Raw genomic sequence first — 11,014 nt, 5'->3', positions numbered from 1 at the left:
CAACCGGACTCTCTGTGAGTTCTTGACATCCTCAAACTCAAAGTAATCCTCCAATTCTTCGATCCAGTCAATCAGATCCTCCGGGTACAGTGTTCTGGAATAGTTTGAAACTTCAATTTTATCAACTTTACTCGCTTGCGCCACTTCTCTCAGGAATCCTTCCTCTCTTTCATCTTCCAGTCCTTCAGCCTCTTCAAGCTCTTCACCGGCTTCCTCATACTCATCCTCCAATTCAGGGTTCCTTTGAAACCCTCAAAGAGAGCTAGCCGACTTATGCAGTAAGAGTAACACAACGAAAGCAACCAAAAAACATAACAAGATTACATAACAGATCATATTATTGCTTTAAAACTTCCGGCAACCATCCGGTTATCATCATATAATGATCAAAGAGCATTCGGTAGTTAATCAGTTACATGCAGGCTACAAGCTAGATACAATCCAACCGGGACTCTAAGAATCAACCGGATCGCTAAATGTGAATCTCGATCCTTATTCTCGATTCTACTCCCCCTGATCCTACAAATGATTACATAATATCATATATATACCCACCGGAACATATCCGGGTCAACCTCATAAAATTACATTTACCAAAGCAAGAAAATAAAACGTGTAACTAGGTCGACCCTAAGAATTAAAAAAAAAATTCTAAAAAATAACAACCAAGAGGTGCGGTTCAGCAGGAAGGTCAGCGAAACGCCAAAAAACATCGAACAAGATCCCAAATAGGTCCACACACCAAGAATTGCTCTGGTAATGAAGGAAAACCAACAGGTAAGCACAAGAACTGTCTTGAAACCTAGAAAGAGTCAACCAGAAGCAATAATTGGCCAGAAAAGAACCCAAATGAACTAAAAATTTGGAATTAAGCACATGAACCAACCTGGAAACCGAAAAAAAGATCTGCCACGAAAAGCAAGCAACTATCGGTACCAAACGGTAAGAACACAGAAAACTACACAATGAACTAAACAAGAACAAAACTGAAAGGAAATATTTTTGGTTGATGCAAAATTGTTCATAGATCGGGGATGCTCCTACATCACAAATGCAGCCAGAAGACTATGCAGTGCATGTTGTTGGCATCAACTTGAAGCAGGCACAACCATAGGATAAGGTATAATTCATGGAAGAAACCCAAAGAGTGGTTCATTTGATTACTTGAAGCATACTCGACACTTGGACAAAATCACTACTAAATTGGAGGTAGTAAAGACAACAATTGAGTGTTTGCAGAAAGGAGAAAAGGCCAGAGATGCGAAAATCGCTCACCTTCAGTCTACCATACAACAAGAGAAAATAGAGAAAGAAAGGCTTTGGAGTGTGCTAAACAACTTAGCAAATCAGTTGCAAGTAGAGCAGGCTACAAAAAATGAGTTAACCAAAAGGTTCCATGATAAGGAACAAGAGTTTTTGCAGATTCGGGCCAAATTTTCGGATGTGACGAAAATCCAAGCCCAACTTTAAGCTTCCATTAAAGAAAAGGGCCAATATCATCAGGAAATTAGTAATTCACAGGTTATCCTTATAGAGGAGAAAAGGGTAAAAGAACAGGCATTGTAAGAATTACAAGACAAGTAGGCCCAATTAGATAAGGAGCTTTTGGATGCAAGGTTGGATTTGGATAGTCAACACAATAGTCACAGTCAGTTGCAAAACGAAATGCAGGATAAAAGCACAAAAATCATAGTGTTACAACATCAAGCATTTGATGCAACCTAGAAGATGAAAGAGTTGTATGAGAAGCTAGAGTCAAAGGAAGCAAAAATCGATCTTCTTTCAAAGTGCTCCCCTTGCAGATTTTACTCCTATAATACGAGAGCTCCACATCTCTTATTGGGAGAAAGTGAAGCAATTTTCTCCCCTTTTACAGTCGACCCTTAAGTTCTTGGCGGACGCCTAATCCCTATGTACATAGGCAAGCAACACTATTGACTGGGTCATGCAATTCATTGCACCCAAAGTTTTTGGTTCTCAGAAGCTGGTTAATTGGATATATATGGTCTTCAATTAGGAATTAGCCGCAATAGGAATTGTTGATCACAATAAAATGTCTAAGAAAGCAAATGAGTTCTTAAAATTGCAATAAAGCGGCGGTGCAGGCTATTTCTAGTTTGACGCTGCTAAAATCCTCAGTCGTGCATATAAGGGAACGTTTTTAGAATTTTGTATCGGCCTACCCTCGCCTTTTCTTCCTGATGATTCGATCCTGAGGGCCGAACAAGTTATGAACCTGATAGAACAGCAACAGTAGGATCAATCATATCTCCACACTCTAAGAAACCCTCCTGATGCAGGCGAAGTTGAGGAATTGATCCATCCCTTAGCTCAGCTTCCCTCTCTCTTTGAGTTAACTCATAATGAACTAAGTGGTTTGCCTTTTAATGAAATCATTAATTTGGATCAAAATCATCAAATTCTTAAATCCCAGGCTCTGCCCTCAGGGGCTCGACCAGCTATTTGGAATAGTTGCATAAGCCTAGTCCGCAAAACCAGAAATTTTGGGTATGGACATACCGCAAGAAGGATTTACCCAGAAGTCACCAAAAGCTGTGAATATGGTTTCCCCTTTTCATTTTGTCTTTACGGTATCAGACACGACTTCATATGTGTGCTTCGCAGTTTAGGACTCGGCAATACAGTGCAATATAAATCATGAGCATTTCATCTCTTTTTATGATATCCTTTGCTTGTGTTGCCTTTGCATTGACAGATCAAAATGAAGAAATCTTTGGGCGTGCTGGTGTTCATGGCAGTTATTGTGCTGCTGATTTCCCTTGGATGCGTTGAAGGTCTTGTGCGAAGAGGAGAACCCGCACCAATACTGTGCCTTACTCTCCTGGAGATCCTTTCACCTCTGGATTTGACGCTGCCACTACTCTTCCGACGCCCACACCTTAACCTAATTAATTCAGATGCTGGGTGGAACTCGAGATATTATGCTTATCTACTTATATTCTGAGTGTTTGGGAATATTAGGGCAATATTTGGGAATATTAGGGCAGTATTACATGAATAAAAATCATGTTATGTTAAAAAATAATTTTGTAATGACACAGGCATATAAAATGGGTCTTTAAATGATCTTATCTGTATCTTCATGTTGTACTTATTCATTTTAAATTTAAATTTTTATATAAAAATAGTAAACATAATAAATCTTTGATGGTTTATATGTAACTTTTATAATTTGACATATTGATTATTTTAAGGATATAATTTTTTAATATAAAACTTGGCTAATTAATAGATATAGATAATAGATCATGTAGGAATTTTTGTTAATTAATATACTAAAAAATGGTGAATGTGTATTAAATTTATATCTTAAAAAGGAAAATTAAGAAGTATTAGGTATTTAATTTTTGAAGTTATGGTCAAGAATAATATGGTGTAACCAAACTTATTTGATTGAATACAATAAATAAGTACTCACAATCTACTTTATGTTTGAGAAATATAACAATCATCATAAAGTTTTGCATAGGTCAAACTTATGCTATGCATGAACAACCTTATTTGTGATTAATTTGATATTCCACTAGTTCTAGGGGGTAGATAAAATACTTGAGCTCGCGGTATTTGTTAGCTTGAACATGAAGATATGACTCATCCTCGTTCAATGGGCAATAGGGACCAACTAATAAGAGTGAAAAAATCCCCTTCATTTTAGACTTGCTAAACCTATGAGGATGTTCCTAGAGAACTTTGATATGACAATTAAAGAGAAATTTAAAAAATATGAAGGTAGACCTCAAGCAACCATAGCATTTGCAAACTAAACCCTAACAATTTATCACTATGTTCACCCTAGATTGATTTATATAAAATTTCCTAGAAAACCACAACCAAGAAAATAACATTAGTAGATTGTGTGTGCATCTAAATATATAGGATATATTATTCCGCTCAAGATGCATTCCCTTTACTATTGCTTACTTGATACAAAATATAGCATGCTCTTTACTACTATTTTGTAAATGTTTATTAGATTAAATTTCTCTTAAAATTTGGACAAAGAATGTTATGATTCAGAACCTACATATTCTCTTAAGCTATAGGGGATAATGGGGAGATGTATGAAATTTTACTATAACATTTTGTCTTTCACCCCCTCTTAAAATAATGCCCATCCATTGAGTAATAGAGTCTTGAAGTATGTAAAAAGAAAGAATTTCTTGTATAAACTAGCCTTGGAACTCAAAATTGTTTATATAAAATAAATTATTGATATAAGAGGAATCACACATAAAGATCTACTTCAAATACTGATTTCCAAGGAAAGAGTTTATCTATAATATTCTTTAGGGTGGAATGAAAGACGTGTATCTATTTGAATTCTAAGGTGAGTCTTTGGAGGCCCCATTAGGTGCATAAATGATACCCCTAAAAGCCCATGTATAAGGTAACATGATAACAAGAAATTCCATTTCAAGGTGGAGGATTCACCCATTTGCCATTTCTCTATAAAAAGGATAAAATATTCAAAAGGGATTTGTTCTTGATCATAAGATTTTAGATGTTGTTCTTGTTGTTCATGATACCCTTCATTCTATGTAGAACAATCTTACATAGGGTATTCTCTAGAAGTTGAATATCTCAAAAGCTTATGATATGTCCTGATAGCCCTTTCTCTCCTTGGTTCTCAATAAATTTGGTTTTAGAGGAAAATCATTGAAGTTAATTGAGGATTGCTTTAAAACTCCCTCATATTCGGTGTTGGTCAATGGTGCTCTCCATGGATTTTTCTCTTCTTCTGGTAGTCTCAAGCAGGGTGATCCTCTATCCCCATATCTCATATCTCTTCACTCTTATGGGTGATGTCATGGGACAAAACATCAACTAGTGCATTCATCAAGGTATCAAATCTTATTTTAGCCCTTTTGTTATCTCTCATCAACAATTTGTGGATGATGCCATGTTATTTGGATTGACTTCAATGGGGTTGGTACTCCATCTTGTCAGATTATGCTAGGGCTTTGAGACAAAAAATTAACCTTGATAAGAGTGCTCTCTACTTTATGAATGTCCCCCATAACATCTACAAATGCATTGCTAGGATTCTGAATTATTTGATTGCCAGGCACCCATCTTCTTACCTTGGTTTACCTCTAACTACTAGGAAGGTGCAGGAGTTGGTCTAGACCGGTCTCGTGGAAACAATTCAAAGGTAAAATTTTGGTTGGAAAGGTGTGTTACCTAAAATTTCATTACCCATGTAATTTTAGCCAAAGGATGCATTTTTATCAAATGATTGCATTTACAAAAAGGTACATTGCAGTGTTTTAAAAAAAAAGGGTATTTTCATTTGTATTGAACAATGATAGATTACAAATTGAGTTCATGCATTTGAAGCATATTTATACATGCACTGAATTTCTTAAAACCTCACACAAGCCGTGAGCTTAGCATTTCTATTTTTCCTACATATCCAAAACAGAAAAGGATAGAATCAAATAGTGAGTGTAAGGATAACCAGTCATTGCCTTGGGTTGCTTTGACTGGTTATTGGCTGTCCCGTTGCCCTTATGACTGTTTTCTCGGTCTTCGAATTCTGAACAAACCCTGCTTTCCTGCACAAAAGAGAAAAGGTGTCAGATCCAACAGATCTAATCAATGAAAGATTATCCTACAATATATCATTTATCATATCCTATCTTATTTCTGTTTTGAAAGAGCAGGAAAGATAAAGATACAAATCACTACTTCAGGAGAAAGAAATGTTTATGCTAATGTGTTTGTTTCATGTGCAGATAATTAGTTACTCTAATTGGCATGTGCCCCTGACCGAGGCTCCCTTCGGGTATGAGCCCGACATACCTTTTAGAGTAACTAATCTCAGAATATCAAAATGGAATGATGAAGAAACCAACTGAAGTATCAAAGGGACATATTTGTTTTAAATATGAAACCTTTTACTTTACTATTCATGATATACATAAAAGAAAACATTAATGGATAAACTGTTTTAAGGGACATATTATTTCAATGTGAAACCTTACAGTATTTAAAAAGGTCAATACCACATAGTGAAGATAAACGATTCAATGCAACAGATTCGTATAGAAACAGACCATCAGAAGTTTTTGATGCATGTTTAAACAGCAAACTTCGACAAAATCAGAATCAACTGGTAATGAAATGAGTGTCACGAGCCCGTGCTCGAACTTCATTTCTAGTACTGTTATTCAATCTATGTTGGTAAGCCTGGGAGCATTTTCAGTAGATTGCTTAAGTGTGGTGGCCTCAATTTACTATGCCAACATTTAAGATATTAGAGTCTCGCTGTTTGAAGAAAACTCACATAGGTGAAGAATTATCTCTAGATGAAAATTCCATGGCCTCTTTTGCCTCGAGAAATGATTTTCTGATATTTTGAACTGGAATATTTTGAAGAAGACAGTGTTTTTGTTCTCCTGAAGTTGGTATCAGATTCACAACTAGATAACAACATTAATGGATTTAGCTCTGAAGGTATTCCTCCTGCTAATGGGACAGTTCTCATGGATCTCATGGGAGGTTTTATTTTACAAAAAAGTAGACTCGGCACAGAGTTATTTCAGGATAATATTAAATTTAGACATCAAGATGGATCTCGTGCCCCATCACTTATCAATTTTATATCAAGACAGCTGATTGGGCATGGTTATAAGCTTTATCAAAAGTCTGTTCTTGCAGCAAGCAGTGGGGAAGGCAAATTCCGAGAGATCCTTGAACATGGACCTATGTATATTCGCATACAAGAAGGATTACGGTCTAGTAAGGAAACCAAAGAAGGAAATGTTTTTTCCCTACAGCAAAAGAAGTAAATAAGTCCAATAGCGTTTCCATTGATGAGGTGGTAAATGGAGAGAAAATTAAAGAATGGAAAACAAAAGGCAAAGCTGTATCCACGGGCTTACTTGATATGACAACTTTAGAGGGAGCATCCACATCAAGAATAGAGTCACTCTATAGAGGAAAGGAAACCCCTCAACAGAGAATATTATTTTCACAAAAAGCAACATTGAACAACCCCAAATAGAGGTGAACACTAGTTACATTGGAGATCGCAAACAGGAAGCATTTGCAGTTGTTCTGGAAGTTTATAAAAGAATGTTAGGCCTTCGACCATTTGATGTGCAGCTGATAGGAGCCATGGTTCTTCACAAGGGAGAAATTGCAAAAATGAGTACAGGAGGTATCTTCTAACAGATCCCAGTGCGTCACATTCAGAGCAGAAAAGCATCAGCTTGTGAAGCGATAAGAAAAGATCGCAGGTCTCCAACCGAATCGTTTCACATTTGCCAGCGCACTCCCAGCATGTGCCAAAATGGGAAATTTAGAACAGGTTATGAACACACCAAAATGTGGAAAAATAGACAGAGCACGTGAATTGTTTGACAATACTCCTAATAAAGATGTCTTCTCACGAAATGCAATGATTGTAGGCTACGCACAAAATGGGTTTGTTTAAAAGCTTTACACAGATTTGAAATGTCGAAGAAACAAAAGAGAAGATGTATCATAGTAAAAACCCTCTTCGTACTTCCAACAATGGCATGTTAACAGAGAATAAAGCAAGAAGGAGCCGTTTCATACCTGTAGAAAATGGGACTTGCATTTAAGAGAAGATTCAGAAAACCCCAGCATGCCTTCAAGAAAAAGTCTAACTTTTAATGCACAGTCGCGACCTGGGTTGTTCGAAAACTGCAATCAAATTTATCTTGGGCGGCAACACCAGTAAAAAACACATCTTCTTCATCAAAGACTTCACAAAGCGACGGAAATCAGAACAGCAATGGCGGCACCAAAGGGTCTCAAACCCTCGAAAAGCTTGGGAAATAGTTTTCATTTTGCAAAATGAGAAATGTGCGAAAGGAGTATAAGCTTTTAGGGTTATCAAAGCCCTTTGTAATTTTATTTTTTTCCTTCAAGTCCGTTAGGCTTTGCAAGCATAGAAAACAAAAATAAAACAATAATAAAATTTATTTGATAATATCAATGTTTTGATTTTTCATTAAGCATTGATATTATCAAATATGTTTTATTTTTATATTTTTATTTTCTTTCTTTGTCCAAAGCTGGTATCATTTTGTAAAAGTATTTAATTACAATATAATTATAAATTGTAATTAAATATTATTATTATTTAAAATGTAAAAGGTGTATCCATATTCAAAAGGAGACTAAGTCTTTTGACTTAGTTTTGAAGGATGAGTTAATTTTGGAGAGATAAGGCTATCATTGAAGAAGTCTTTTCAGTTTGGAGACATAAGGAGAGCATATAGGAGTATGCATAACCACTTGGGAAATATTCAAAAGGAGTTGAGATAATTTTGGAGACAAGAACATCTTTATAGGAACATGAGGTTGTTTGAAATCAAATGGAGTGAATTTAGGGAGGTTGGAGCACTTTTAGGCAAAGGGTCGAAGTTGGACTTTTCCACCATTTTAGGGAGCTTTTATTACTTGGTTGAGCTTTTCAAGGCTGTTTCTAGTGGTCTGTTGGGTTGGTTATTGATTGAAGAAGACTTTTCCATGTTTGTAGCCCTTTTTGGTGACTTCTAGACTCCTCTTTTTGAGGCCCTTTTCTTGCATCCGACCCAATCAGTTGGAGAGTTTTTGTACTTAGTGCCTGGAGACACTTGATTTGGGGGGAGTTCAGATTTATGCAAGAACAGTGTTTTCAAAGACAGTTTCTTGTCCTTAGCATTTCTTTTGCATGGATTCTGTAACTCAGACTTAGAGATATTATATATGTAACAGCATCTTTTGGAGTGGTATTCTATGGAATCAAGCCTTGTTTTCCTTCCATTTTTTTTGTGTACAAGCATGATTGATGAAGTTAAATTTGTGAGTTATATTGCTCCTTGTTTACTTGTCTCAGATAGTGCCTTAATATAGGAACGTGTGTATGTTTGCAGGTCATAGTATGTGTTTAAGAGTTCAAAACTTTTGAGTGAAAAATTACCCTTCCTCATTGGTTCATCTCAGGACCTTATTATGAAACACTTATGTAAACTTATAATAGGAAAGAAGCGTTTATCAATTAAAGTAGAATATTGTAGACTGAGATCGGTTTTTATCATTTATCTCTCACATTTTGGTGTATCACCAGGTTCTAGTTAAGTTTAGTTCAGTTTTAAGTTCCATTTCTGCAATTCTTATCCTTTACCCTGCAAAGTTAATTCAATATTAGAGAGTATCAGGTGATTATCCAATAGGAACCGGCCTAGGAATTGGAGGTTTCATTTCAGGTTATGCGTTGCCCACATGCAGAAGTGAATCCCATGTTAGGCCAGATTGCTAAACTTATAGTTTAGTAGGGTGCAAATTTGTTGCCTTAACAAGGTGATCTCTTAGGCAATGCTAGAAATCTCAAGTGACTCAAAGCATTCCTCTAGAGTTCTTCAATTTATCTCTTTTCCCTTTTCCATATCCCAATGTCTTGGGCTAAGAAGCTGGATCAAATCCAAAGCAGGTTTCTCTAGTCAAGGGTAGAAAAGAAAAATAAAATGTCCCTCCTCGATTGGGAGAAAGTATGTTATAATAAGAGATCTGGTGGTCTCAACATCAGGGGCTCCTGCTCACTAAATCTTGTCCTTATGGTTAAGTTTGGATGGAGATTTATTTCAGAAATTGTGGACTAGTTGGTTATCATTAAAAATAAGTACCTCCATGGAAGGGACTAGTTTAGGATGAAGCAATACCCTGCAATATAAATCATGAATACTTCATCTCCTTGTATAATATGATTTGCTTGTGTTGCCTTTGCATTGAGAGATGGATAGGAATAAATGTGTGGGCATGTTGGTGTTCATGGCAGCTATTGTACTGATGATTTCACCCGGATGCGTTGAAGGTCTTGTGCGAAGAGGAGAACCAGCACCAATACCTGTTGTAGTACCCCTTCCCGATCAAACTCTTTTTGTACTTATGTTTGACTTCAATTGACTGTTTCGTGGATACATTATTGTATATTGATTCAGACTTTATGCAATGTTATTTTATGCTTTAACTGGATATGTGATGTATGCTTTCATGCAGTATTCCAATACTTATGATTAATGTGATTTTATGGATTATTCTCATGGACTGACACTTTTACGTTATATGTGTGATGTGTTATTTATATGTTTCGTGTTTGCAAGTGTATGGTATGCGAGGGGATGATTTTCCTTCACTCACTCCGGTGAAACAGGGAATGACACGATTCTCCATCATCGATGTGTGTGTCATGTCTGATTATATATTTGTCTATATGCATGTGTGGTTCGTTGATGCAGGACATTGTAGGTACAAGTACCAGGTAGGTACAGGGTATCGACTCCACCTGGTTTCACAGGTCTAAGCGTACCTTATTTGTCTGATGGGAGTGGAGGAGATAGTGGTTGGACCCTAACTTGACCCGTAGTCACACTCATGTGAGTGTTGTCAGTCGGTCATCTTTCCCATTTGACCGGTATGCGAGTCATGGTGCTTTAGTATTTTTCATTTTGTGAGTCATCGTCTGATCATTCCTCGTTTTGCATGCTTTTGATTATTTAAATAGTTATTAAATTGAGTGAATGATGTTATTTTTATGTTGGCGTAATTAGTTGTTTAATATGCCCTTGAGTTATTGATTTAATTAAATAGATGGAGTTGCTAGAATTAAATGGTTAAATTTGCTTAATATATTGTGTTAAGTTGTATTAAAATATTGGATAAAGAAGCAAGTGTATTCTTTACTATTTAAATTTCAAATGCCATGTTGAGTTAAAGTCTCATAGAAAATAGAAAATGTAAAATAAATAAAAACTTTTCCTTTCTTACCTTTCTATTTAACTTTTGGATTTTATTTGTTGAAAGAAAAAGAATTATTCATGGGAAAAGGTAAATCAGATTTCTCTATTTTTTTAATAGCTTTATTCTGATTGGTTGGGAAAAACTTTTCAACCTAAAATTTTAGGTTGAAATATTTTTGGATATATGGCCTGTGAGTTCACAGGAAGGGAAGAAATTTGTTTTGGAAGACAAATTTGAAAAT

The 11,014-nt window shown here is 35.9% G+C and overlaps 1 pseudogene; it reads left to right on the top strand.

Annotated features, from left to right (window-relative positions):
• Positions 1–2,510: 2,510 nt before the first annotated feature.
• Positions 2,511–7,830, top strand: LOC131032465 (uncharacterized; annotated as a pseudogene).
• Positions 7,831–11,014: the final 3,184 nt, after the last annotated feature.

The sequence above is a fragment of the Cryptomeria japonica genome, chromosome 3 (assembly GCF_030272615.1).
Source record: "Cryptomeria japonica chromosome 3, Sugi_1.0, whole genome shotgun sequence".
Classification (NCBI taxonomy): Eukaryota; Viridiplantae; Streptophyta; class Pinopsida; order Cupressales; family Cupressaceae; genus Cryptomeria; species Cryptomeria japonica.
Note: the sequence above shows the minus strand (reverse complement) of the source record. Positions and strands in the feature narration are given on the sequence as shown.